Genomic DNA, 12,498 nt, shown 5'->3' on the forward strand with positions numbered 1-12,498 from the left:
CAACCCCTGTAGCCCTAAACCTTGATAACTTGACCAAGGGCAAAAATAAAACCAGGACGACCAAATTTTGCACGACATAATTTTAGGTCCTATCACCTGTCATATTCAATTGAGTTTAATTTTTTATGTGATGATTGTGTTATACCCTCAGGTATCACAATTGGTAATCTATGAAAACATTAACCCCTATGTGGACGTTCAGTAAAGAGCAATTGGTGTCAATTTGCATTTATGGTGCATTTTGTTGCGAAAATAAGTTTTATGATTTAAATAATGTTTTTTTGTAGAATTATTAAATAGGCATGTTGACTTTTAATGAAATACTATATGTCGTGTGCAAAAAGATTAAGTTTTTTATGCTTGTTTTGGGTTCAAGGATAAATTTTGGGTGAAAAGGAATTATTTTATTATTTTTCTTCAATTTAAAATGAAAATTAGTTTGTTTTAATTGGCAATTTTATATTTGAAAATAAAAAATAAGGGATAATGTATATTCATTTTCAAAGGAACTACATAATTAAGGTAAAATGGGATATTGAAAATGGGGCGAAATGGCAGCGATTGAAGGCAGTAGGAGCGACAGTGGCTGTAGGAGTAGGGATACCGATGTGTGAAGTTTGGGCGTTCGGGCCGTGAAGATTGGTTCATGGAGTGATGAAGCAGATATTGTCTTTCCCATTGAAGCAGGTAGGTTGCAACCCACTCAGAAACCGGCTAATTCTAGGAGAGCAGACATGTTCCATGGACACAGATACTCCAGACCGCGGATGAATTATGGAAATCCATATTCGAGTGGTAACCAGTGCCCTATTGACCCGCATAAATGGAAGGAAAATGGTTTCATTTGGAATAACAAAGGTTGGTATCGCAAGGCCAAGTATCCTGCTTCCAAGTTCCCTCGAAACTGGCAACCATCGCTTGAATCTAGCATCCTTGGTGCGGCAATCGAGAGAGGCAATCCACACTTTGAACCCAATCTGGTCCCTCTGAAATCTCATGGTAATTTCAAAATTTGGAATGGGCGCTTCGGACAAGATAACTCTAGGGTGGACCATGCCAGGTTTTGGAGATCTAACGTTCATCCTAAAAATCCGAACCCTTGGTCGGATCGAGGGGGAAACACTGATTTTCAAAGACGGACCTTTCTCCCTCATCATCCCCGTCATCCTAAACCGGTAAGAAAAACTTCAAGACCTACTATCTTTTTGGATGAAAATAAAATTAATTTTGCTAGGTCGAATTTGCTTGAGTTTTTTTTTTTATCAAGTGGGGTGGTGGAAAATGGGTTAAGGGCAACTTTGAATCCTAGTGTAGAGGACAATGGGGAAAGGATATTAACATCAATATTCTCCCAAATGACTTCTATATGATTGAATTTATGAGAAATGAGGAGAAATGGCAAGCTAAAAACAAAGGTCCATATATCTTGGATGGCATTGAAGTTCACATCATTGAATGGCAACCCAATTTCAATCCCCGGACTCATGTATTACCAGACAGTAAGGTATGGATAAGATTCTACAACTGTCCCTCAGATTACTAGCACATTGATGTCATTAAGGATATATGCAAAGACCTTGGCACATTTGTATCGGTTGATGACATTTTGGAGGACAAAATATATGGGGAAGCTTCCTTGGAATATGCATTAGCACGGATCAAATCACCAAGATCCCCGATGAAGTTAAAATTTTTAGTGCTGGGAAGTTCTGGATCCAAAAGATTGATAGAGAAGATCAATTGCATATTTGCCCTAAATTCTTCTCCTTGGATCACATTGGCTTAGGTTGTGATGTTTCGGCTATGATACAGAGAATTTATTCCTGTATGCAATTTCCTATTGAAGAAAATCTGCAACCAGAACCTCCTATATCCACTGATACCGAGGAGGATTTTTGTAACGAAATTCATGATAATGAGAATATTTCATTGAGTGAGGCAACTCCTTTGAACATAGCTCCTCCCTCCTCTGATCAAAGTGAGAGCCAACAAGATCTTCTCATGCTTCTGGAAAAGACTAAAACCTTACAGGCGGATATTGAATCCAAATTAGCGGATTCGCTACTACCCTCTCCTCTTGAGACTGGGAGTCAGCTGGTAATTGAAGATTGCAAAATTCACACTTAGGGAAAGGAGGCTAGAAATCTGGGGCAGATGGTAGATAAGATTTTCTCTTCGATGGGTATTGAATTGGAAGATGGTGAAATTGAGTCTTCCTCCTCGGAGTGGGAAGAAGACTTTGAACCTAACTCTGATCTTATATTGAAGGATTCCACAAAAGGTTTTGGGAAGTCGGATTCAACCATTGACAAACCAAACTTTAAGCCAAAAGGAGTGTGGGGGCGCAAGTCAAAAAAAATAATGCTAGCAATTGCTAGTGCGGCTAGTGGTCAAACCAAACTTAATTTAGGGAAGGGAAACGCCCTTCCCCAGGAGCGATGAAAATCTTATCTTGGAATGTCAGGGGCATCAATGCCCCTGACAAATGGCCCCTAACAAATGGTGCTTCATTAAGCGTCAGATGGATGACACCAAAGGAGATATTTGGCTACTACAAGAGACTAAATGGAGTAAGGTTGAGATTGATGCAAAAATGAGAGTTTGGAAACAGTGGAATGGTCTGTTTAGGCAATCGGATGGAGCCTCTGGTGGCTTGGGAATCATCTAGAATCCCATGAATGTTAGGATCTATCTTGTTGGGGAAGATAAGTATTGGCAACATTGTCTGGTAACTATCCTAGGACAGAATGAGAATTTCAATATTTTTAATATTTATGGACCATCTTCTGCTGGTGATAAACGTGCTCTTTGGGATCTTTTAACCATCAGACTTTGCAGTATTAACAAAGGCAGTTGTGTGCTAGCCGGGGACTTCAATGCGATCCTTTCTATAAATGAAAAAAGTGGGGGCATTCAGAGGACTGGTACAACCCAGAAGGATTTTTGGAATTTGTTGAGAAGAATCACCTAATAGACATTGTTCCTAAAAATAGAGTTTTCACATGGACGAACAGGAGATCGGGTTTTACGAATATTGCTGAACGACTAGACCGGTTTCTTGTTACTAGTGATTGGCTATGACAAAATCTTGTATTAGAGTCATTGATTCTCCCGCTTATTGGATCAAATCACTACCCAATCTATCTGGAGGTCGCCAAGGGACAAGTGGAGGGAGGTACTCCTTTCCAGCTTGAGAAAATGTGGTTCAGAGTGCGTGAGCTATATGATCTTATATCTGTTTGGTGGAATGAACTAGTACTAGGGAACAATTCGAGATTATTAATACTCAATAAGAATCTCAAGTATATTAAGGTTAAGATCAAAGAATGGAATAGGAGCCATTTCAAGAATATTCATATGGAGAAATTAAGAATTAAGGTTGAGTTGGAAGAAATAACCAATTCTATTATTACTTCAAGAATGAATGAGGATTTATTTAACAAAGAAAATACCCTCAAATTTGATCTAAATGAAATCCTTCGGTGTGAGGAAATCCATTGGCGACAAAAATCAAGGGAGTTATGGCTTAAGGAAGGTGAAAAAAACACCAAATTCTTCCATAGATCGGCCATTGTCATTCGCAATAGAAACAGAATATCGGAGATTAAGAGACCGGATGGTTTCATTGTCAGGAACTATGAGGACATTGTGCAGGAAGCTGTAAGATTCTTTGAATCTTTAATGAATGGTGGTCACCAGAATGATCATGAAGCAAGAGCCAGAATTCTTAACTCAATCCCATCCATAATATCTGATAGTCAAAATACAGCTCTCTTTAATCCTATTTCAATTGATGAAGTAAGGAAAATTACCTTCCAGCTAAATCCTGATAAGACTCCTGGCCCTGATGCCTTCCCTGCAGCTTTCTTCCAACAATTCTAGGATATCATCGCTCGACATCTACATCTAGCAGTAGAAGAATCAAGAAATAAAATGACTATGTTAGGTGCTATTAATCACACCTTTTTGGCTTTAATCCCGAAAAAGAAAAACCCTCAACAAATGAGTGATTTTAGGCCCATTGCTTTATGCAACATGGTCTATAAGATTGTAACAAAGATCATAGCTAACAGATTGAAGCCCCTCCTTAAACACATCATATCAGATGAACAAAGTGGATTTGCCCCTGGAAGATCCATTGTGGAAGGCATTATCATTGCCCATGAAATGCTTCACACGGCCAGGAAAACCAAGGATTCCTACATGATTTTAAAACTGGATATTCTAAAAGCTTATGATATGGTGGACAGGGGTTTCTTAATTGATGAATTAAATAAATTCGGTTTTTGCAAGGAATGGATCACATGGGTCACGAGTTGTTTATCATCCCCCAAATTCTTCGTTTTGGTTAATGGCTCATCTCATGGCTTCTTTTCCACGTCAAGAGGAATACGACAAGGTGATCCAATGTCACCATTTTTGTTTATCATGATGGTTGAAGCCTTAGGTCGATCAATAAGAGCTCTTCAACAAGACGACCGATGGATTGGAGTCAATGTGGCAACAGGGGTTGAAAAAACAACTCACTTGCAGTTTGCCGATGATAACATTTTGTTTGGCTCGGCTTGTGGGAGAGAGGCAAAAACAATTAAATCATGTCTCGATGATTACTGTATGGCTTACGGGCATAAAATCAATTGGCACAAATCTGAAGTGTTTTTTGTCAACACTCTGATTAACTTGCAAGGTGCCTTATCAAGGATTCTTAATCTCAGAGTTGCAAACTTCCCAGGGAAAATTCTTGGAACCCCCCTCTTCATTGGCAGTAGCAGAACTTGCTATTGGAAGCATCTTATTGATAAGTGCAAATCCAAGCTTGCAAATTGGAAAGGCAAGTGGTTATCCTCTGCTGGGAAACTCATTATGATAAAATCGGTCCTCTCTACGCTACCGGTGTTTTCCATGGCATGTCTGAGATTACCGATGGCAATTGAAGATGAATTGATCTTTATAATGAGAAATTTCCTTTGGAATGGCTCGGATGACAAAGGGAAATTTCCTCTAGTAGCTTGGAAAAAGATCTGCCAACCAAAAAAGGCAGGGGGTGCTGGCATTCAACAAATTTCGATTATGAATTTAGCTATGGGTGCTAAATTGGTTTGGGAAATTTGCAGTGGTGGTAAATAAAAATGGGCAAGGATTCTAAAACATAAATATTTGGACTCCTTGGAGCCAAAAAGGATTCTCACTATAAACAACCCCCCCAGAGGTTTGGCCATCTAGAATTTTATTGTGGAAAGCAGGGAAATCATAAGTGATCAGGTTACCTGGGATGTCAGGAATGGAAGGGATGCCTCCTTTTGGATTGATTATTGGGATGGTGAAGCTACCTTATGTCTCAATCCTTCTTTGCAACCTATTATGGTAGAAACTTGTCACCTCTAGGGTCACAATATCTGTGATTATGGTTATCCTATCCAAGAAAATGGCATTGTTAAGTGGAAATGGAACTCCTTGGATCCCTTGGACTTGGATCACAATCAGAAAGACTTGTTTGCCGACATTCTCAGCAAAAGGATTATTTTCCCTTCCCCTGAAAAGGACATTATTAGGTGGTGCGGTTCCTCTGATGGTAAATACAAGGTATGTTTTGGTTACAAATTGAAAGAAGCAGCTATAGACGAAAAAGATTGGCCTGTTAATCTTTTTTGGCACCGACATCTCCTACCCAAAGAAGGTTCATTTGCCTGGCTGGCTTGTCAAAAAAAGATTCTAACTAAAGAAAGGCTCTATTCAATGGGTATCAATGGACCCAGTAGATGCATTTTATGTCAAGAGCAAGAAGAGACTGTGGATCATCTACTTCTCCACTGCAAGTTCTCCAGTCACTGTTGGTGGCATTTCATGGGAAATTTGAGAATCTTTGGCCCCTTCCCATCAGGGTTGGATGAGTGGTTTTTGCAATGGCCTAAACCGGCAGGAAAGGCTATATTTGTTGAATTACTTTATATTTTACCATCTCTTCTGATTTGGGAAATTTGGAAAGAAAGGAATCACAAAATTTTCTAGGGTAAAGAGATGAGCTTAACATCTCTATGTGGGAAAATTGAGAACCATCTAACTGAGCTCCTGAATGAGGTTGCTCAATCCAAATCATTAAAGAAAAATATATATACGGACTGGGATTGGAAGATTAAATTGGCACTTCCAAATCTGCTCATTCCACCGCTTTTTGGCAAAGGAACCCCGGTGGATCAAGTCAATCCAAGATTGGGTGTTAAATGGGAAGCGCCAGAGCCTAGGTGGTGTAAGGTAAGCTTTGATGGTGCTTCTGCAGGAAACCCGGGTCAAAGTGGTATTGGGTGTATATTGAGGAACTCTGATGGTATCTATATAAAAGAAATCTCTGAAAAGATTGGAGTTGCCACTAACAATGAAGTTGAATTCAAAGCGGCTTTAAGAGGACTGCGGCTAGGGAAGGAGCTTGGGGTGCAGAGAATTCATCTGGAGGGAGACTCATTAAATGTGGTTAAGGTGGTCTGTTGTAACAACACCCCTAGTTGGCGCCATAACCAGTGGCTTCAACCAATTCTGGTGCTGCTAGCCACCTTTGATGAATTTTGGATTAGCTACATCTATAGGGAAGGTAATGGAGAGGTTAACAGACTCTCTAAAATGACGATAGCCAATGGTGACCCCCCCTTGGCACTCTGATTGGGTCTTTCTGACTAGTTTGTTACCCCAATTGAACTTCCACCAGTTGATATGGCCCGATTATCTTGCTAGTAATGGTGCTTTCCGGTTGAGTTTGTCAGTTGTGGTCTCAACCGATTGTCTTCTCCTTCCAGCTGATATGTTTCTCTGATTAGCCTGTCAGTGATGATGCTAACTAGTAGTATTGCCTCCACCGGTTGATATGGACTCCCGACTATCTCGTTGATGGTGGTGCTCACCAGTTGAGTTACTTGTCGGTTGCATTCTCCATTTCTCCTTCTGGTTGAGATTTTTCTCCGATTGAACTATCGGTTGTGGCGCAAACCAGTGCATTGCCTCCTCGATTGCCGCTATATTTTTACTTAACCTAATGGTCATGCCTCCTGATGGATTGATCGACTAATTGATTTGTTCATTAGTTAAGGTTTCTTCTTGTCACTGAGACGTGGCTCGCTGCCGTCATTATTGGTCTGTGTCGATTTGGGCCCCATGGCAATTGGACATGTGTGTACTTTTAATTAGTATCTAGTTACGACTAGATCCTTTCAGGATATGCATATAATTACTTGATGGATAAATTCGGTCGACATTAAGTTGACCAGATTTGGCTCAGAAGATGTTTGGACACTTTCATTTCATGCGTGTGTGTATTCAATTGGCATGAACTACTTGCCTGGCGCCCGTATCCCCTGGTTTGATGACTTGCTATTTAACAATGGAATGCCCTCATTTTTCCATCAAACATTTGCATTCTTCCCTCGGTGACTTGCTATGGAGACCCCAATTCTCCTTGAAGCTACTTGTCGACAGATGGCCTTCCTGGGCAAAATCACTGACAAACGTCTGCAGGAGGTCCTCTACTCTCGACACCCTCTTATTCTTCACAGCCTTTAAAGGATATTGGGGAAGGAATTCCTTATGGCTTATCATAGGTACAGAGCCAATGTCGATATCTCGGCCTTTGTCCTTGCAATGGTGATATACATGGGGACTAGCAAGCAGAGAGTGAAGCTTTTAACTCAAATGGTGTTTAAACATCGCCTACTAGGGGAAATTGATGCCACATTGGACAATATTGATGCCAACCTGAGAATATTGCTTCCCCAAAATTACTATATGTCCTTGGGCAATGGGGCGGAGGTGAGAAAGTTAGTGATTGTGAACTCTCTGGACTTTGATGTTCTTCAAGAAACTTGGCCTGCCATTACCAGGAATATTGAATTTCTGCTTAAGGCGACAGGCATTCAAAATGGCTTCATGTCGGAATGGAGGGAAAAATATCTTCAAGATGAAGGGTTAGCGGGTGCAGAAGGATTTGGTATTCTGGAGAATGGAGATTTGGTTGATGGCAATGACTAGGGGTTTGGGCTTGGCAAGGAGTGGTTCCCAAATGACTACCGACTCCTTAGGGAGAAGGCAGAATCGATGGCTCACTCGACCTGTGGCACTAAATGCCCTATAATCCTGGATGCGGCTCGTGCTCTTGTGGATGATGAATCTGAAGACTCTCATTGATTATGGTTGTCACCTCTCTCCAGTTTCTCTGTTCTGGTTATTGTTTTTTTTTTTTTTAAAGGTCTTTGTTATCTACTTCCAGCAGTTGTCGACTGGTGTTTTGTACTTATCCAGCCTCCATTGTTGGTTTTTTTTGTATAAGGAATAGAGCTAGGGTAGGGGGTTTTCTTCCTGGTTCTTTCCCCCTACCGCTCTCACTGAACCAGGCCTTGTATTCTCCTATTTTGATTAATACAAGGGTGTTGCCCCTCTGCAGCTATTTACTTATTAAAAAATAAAAAATAGGATATTGAAAATTAAAAATTATTTTTAATTTATTTATTTCAAAAATCGAAAATGTCAACAGAGTTTTATACAAGGAAAATGGTTCATTTTTTTACTTAGATAATTTGGGGAATTTTAGAGTGGAGAAAACCCTCCTTATGCATGAAATTTAAAATTTGAATTGTGAAATCAATTATTGAGGGATTTGGATGAAATCTATTGCATTGGATTAGGAAGGGGAAATATTTATGCTACTCCAAAGATTTTCCCTTTTATTTGGTATGTTTAAAAAAATTCAAATTTCAAATTTGGAGCTAGTTTGAGGTAGAAATATTATTTCTTTCTCCCTACTCTTCCTTTTTCTTTCTTTCTTGTTGAAAATGAATTGTATGATGAAAAGAAGCATTTCATTAGTTGAATTTGTTAATTTTATGATCAGATTAATAGAATGCAAATATAAGACAATTCAATCAAATTTGCACAGCATGTACCTTGGGAAAACCCTCCAACATGAGGGAAAAAAAACCCAACAACAAATGTCTCTTATTATATTAATCAAATAGCAAGATGTCTTAAAAAAAATTGCCTCACCCCTTGAAGCTAAATGTATGAAACAATCCACACTTGATGCTACGCAAATTGTTGGTGATGATATTCGATCTACTGTGTAAAATTGGACTGCAGTGAATATTATTTTAACTATTGTGTATGATATTCAGTCTGCCTTGAATGTGTCGACTGTGATTGTATGTGTATATTAATTGCCAAGGAGGGGAGAATCAATCTCCCTTTATACCCGAGCAAAGGTGACTCTTTATCAAGAGTCGGCTCCCTTCGAACCAAGACCACCCTTCATTAGAGCACGAGGACCTTTCATAAGGGTGGCGGACTTCTCCAAAAGTCGGCCCCCCTTAATAAATATATATTTGTTTTCCAAACAAATTCATCCCACTTTATTAATTATCAACCAACTCCAAATATGCAAGGTTGATGGCCGATTGCATATTTGGTGAAATTGGCCCCAAGGAGACTCCTGCAGATACATATGACAACAGAATTCATTCCATTTGATTGAGTAGATAATTAGTTATGACAAAATTTGGGAAATATGCCCTTTGGAAATGTTATCATGTCACAAAATTATAGAATGGGTGAATTGATGATTTGATGTTAAAAGTGGGTGTGTGTGCACATTAGAAACAAAAGGGTATTGCTATATTTTGAAATTTGAGAGTTTGATTTTTTATGTAATTTTAAAAATATAACAATACCCTTTTGATTCTATTGCCCTTTTGAATAAAGACATCAATCAACTACTAGTTTTATCTCCACACAACCCTACACTTGAACAAAACAACTAATAATCACTCTTTTAATTGTTCTTTTACGATGAGAGGATGTGAGGATTAAGTTTACAAGGGTTTTGTATATCTTTATTTATCTTTAATCATGTGGGGTTTAAATTAGGATGAGGATTTGTATATATTATTTTGGCATGAATCCGCAAGGACAAAAATAGCAGCTATACCTCATCCAATGTTGTAAACCTCCCTTTCTTCTAAATGTCATCCCCAAATCACAATCTTGATGATTTTAACAAGTGTTTTCCGTTATCCTTGCATGTGAATGTGCACACTGCTAATGCCAAAGGTAACATTGGTTGAAGATCGAAGGACACACACACTTCTTGGGAATATAAAATATCATAAAACCCTAACAAATAGACATGACCACCACTAACAATTGCAGGAAATCGTGGAATTCCAAGGCCCTTGTGTAAGCCTACACATTTCTCATCCTAAGTGTCCTACAAAACAATATAAGTAGTGTGGTGTATCATTTATGAAAAAAAGGGGAGGAAAAAATTGAAGCAATTGCAAAACCAATAGAAGCCTTAGGGTTTCAATTTCTAGTTTTGGGCAAAAGATTTTAATATTGTAATGATTTGGATTTGTCTCTAAATGTGTATTAGACATTAAAAAACCTTGTGGATCAAATGATTAAAGGCAAAACCAACCTTAGTTGAGTGTCTCCTTGCATTTGTCATAAATTTTTGGATGTATGTTATTTAGTTGGTCAACGAGAAGATTGTAAAATCTTTGCAAAGCTTTTGTAAGGTGTATTTTCAACATAATAGACAATTGAATATATTCATGAATTACTATCTAGACTCAATACTTTGCATTCATTTATTGTTCTTATGAATGCATATTTAGAGCCTAACTTGCATATGAATTTTGAAAAGCATGTCTTTTGCGGTGTATTAATTAAGATAACACCATGAATTTAGTTATTAAATATTTTGCATTAACTCAACAACTCTATTGCCCATTGGATAAAGACAATGGTCTACTACTAGCTTCATCTCCCCACAACACTGCACCTAAACAAAACAACTAATAATCACTTTTAGTTGTTCTTTTAGTTTGTCATGCTCCCACATATGAGCATAACAATAACAAGGGTTGTTACTAGTATCTTACACACCCTACAGGAAAATCTTTGTGTTACACAAAGGTGCATAGCCTTGCATATCCAAACTAGCACATAAGTATATTGTGACACTAATATTGGGCTCTATACAAGGGGTGTAATTTGTAGCAAGGAAAATGTTTGATTGTAGTTTTTATCAATTAGCATAGCACTTTATAAAAAAAAAACCTTGGGTCTTGCATAGTCAAAAGTGGAACTCTTATCCACCTCAACAATTGGTCCTAAGTTACACAACTTGAATATAGATTTGTAGTAATCTTCTCAGATTTGACATCCTTTAAGACATTATTAAGCCTTAGGGATTTGAGGTCCACAACTCATATCACCAACACAATGGGTGAATATAGAAGCACAAACCATTACAACTCATATCACCAACACAATGGGTGAATATAGAAGCACAAACCAACCCTGATAAAATGTAATATAATAGATAAGCAATCAAAAAATAGATCTAAAATCTTTTCTAAAGGAAAAGAAAAGCAATTAGGGATTTCCTAAATCATGTAAGAAAATGTCAAATTCACCAAAAATGTAGATAAAAAACCTCTACATAAAATGATCTAGGCTAGTTAAATAAATGTAATCAACTAACAAACAATTAACCTAGATATAGGAGCTAGGACAAATAATTGAAATAAAAGTAATGAAATTAAATTATGATAAAATTGCTTGCAGCAATTTAATGGATATTTAAGAGTTCGATTTAAAACAACAAAAAACTCTGCTAATTGATGTCATGTCCCACATAATTGACCTCAACTATCATGTGTGTAATCTAACACGACACTAAACTAAAAAGTGAGTGATGATTTTAACAAAAACTACTCTCTCAAGTTGCATTTGCCTTCACCTACAAGCTATACCTTAGTTGTCAAGTTGGTGTCTAAAGATGTCACTAAGGAGCTTATCGACTAGATAGGTGAAAGGTCCTACTAGGTCAAACCCCCTTAAGATTGGATTAATAGTAATGAGAAAGATCAAAGACAACACTCACAAACATTTTGATGGTCTATTAGATAATGCATATTTGCTAAATTTACTAGCATAAGGAATTGAGAAGTACTCTAATTATTTTTCTCTTTTTGCATGCATTCATATTTCTTATATGAAGTGAAACTAAATTTACTACAATAAAGAATTGAGAAGTATTCTAATTATTTTTCTCTTTTTGCATGCATTCATATTTCTTATATTAAGTGAACCATGAATATCTTTGAACTATAACTCTTTTAAACATGAAAGATATCCTTCTCAAGGCTCTTATTTTTTAATTGATTTAACAAATGGGAGTAAAATAGGTACCTTATGATAACATTTTTTACATATTTTCATAAATATAATAACAAATTTAAAAACTAAATTAAAAATCAAAATCATAAAACCATATAAACTATAAATAATTAATACAAACTATATTTTAAAATTAATTTTCTATTTCTATTTAAAATCAAGTATTATTATTATAAATATAAAACTCAAAACAATAAAATAAAATAAAAATTTCCAATGCTCTCAATAATCATTCGTTGCTATCAATTAAGTGGGGACATATTTCTTTATTAATCTTTT

Source organism: Cryptomeria japonica, chromosome 6 (assembly GCF_030272615.1).
Source record: "Cryptomeria japonica chromosome 6, Sugi_1.0, whole genome shotgun sequence".
NCBI lineage: Eukaryota > Viridiplantae > Streptophyta > Pinopsida > Cupressales > Cupressaceae > Cryptomeria > Cryptomeria japonica.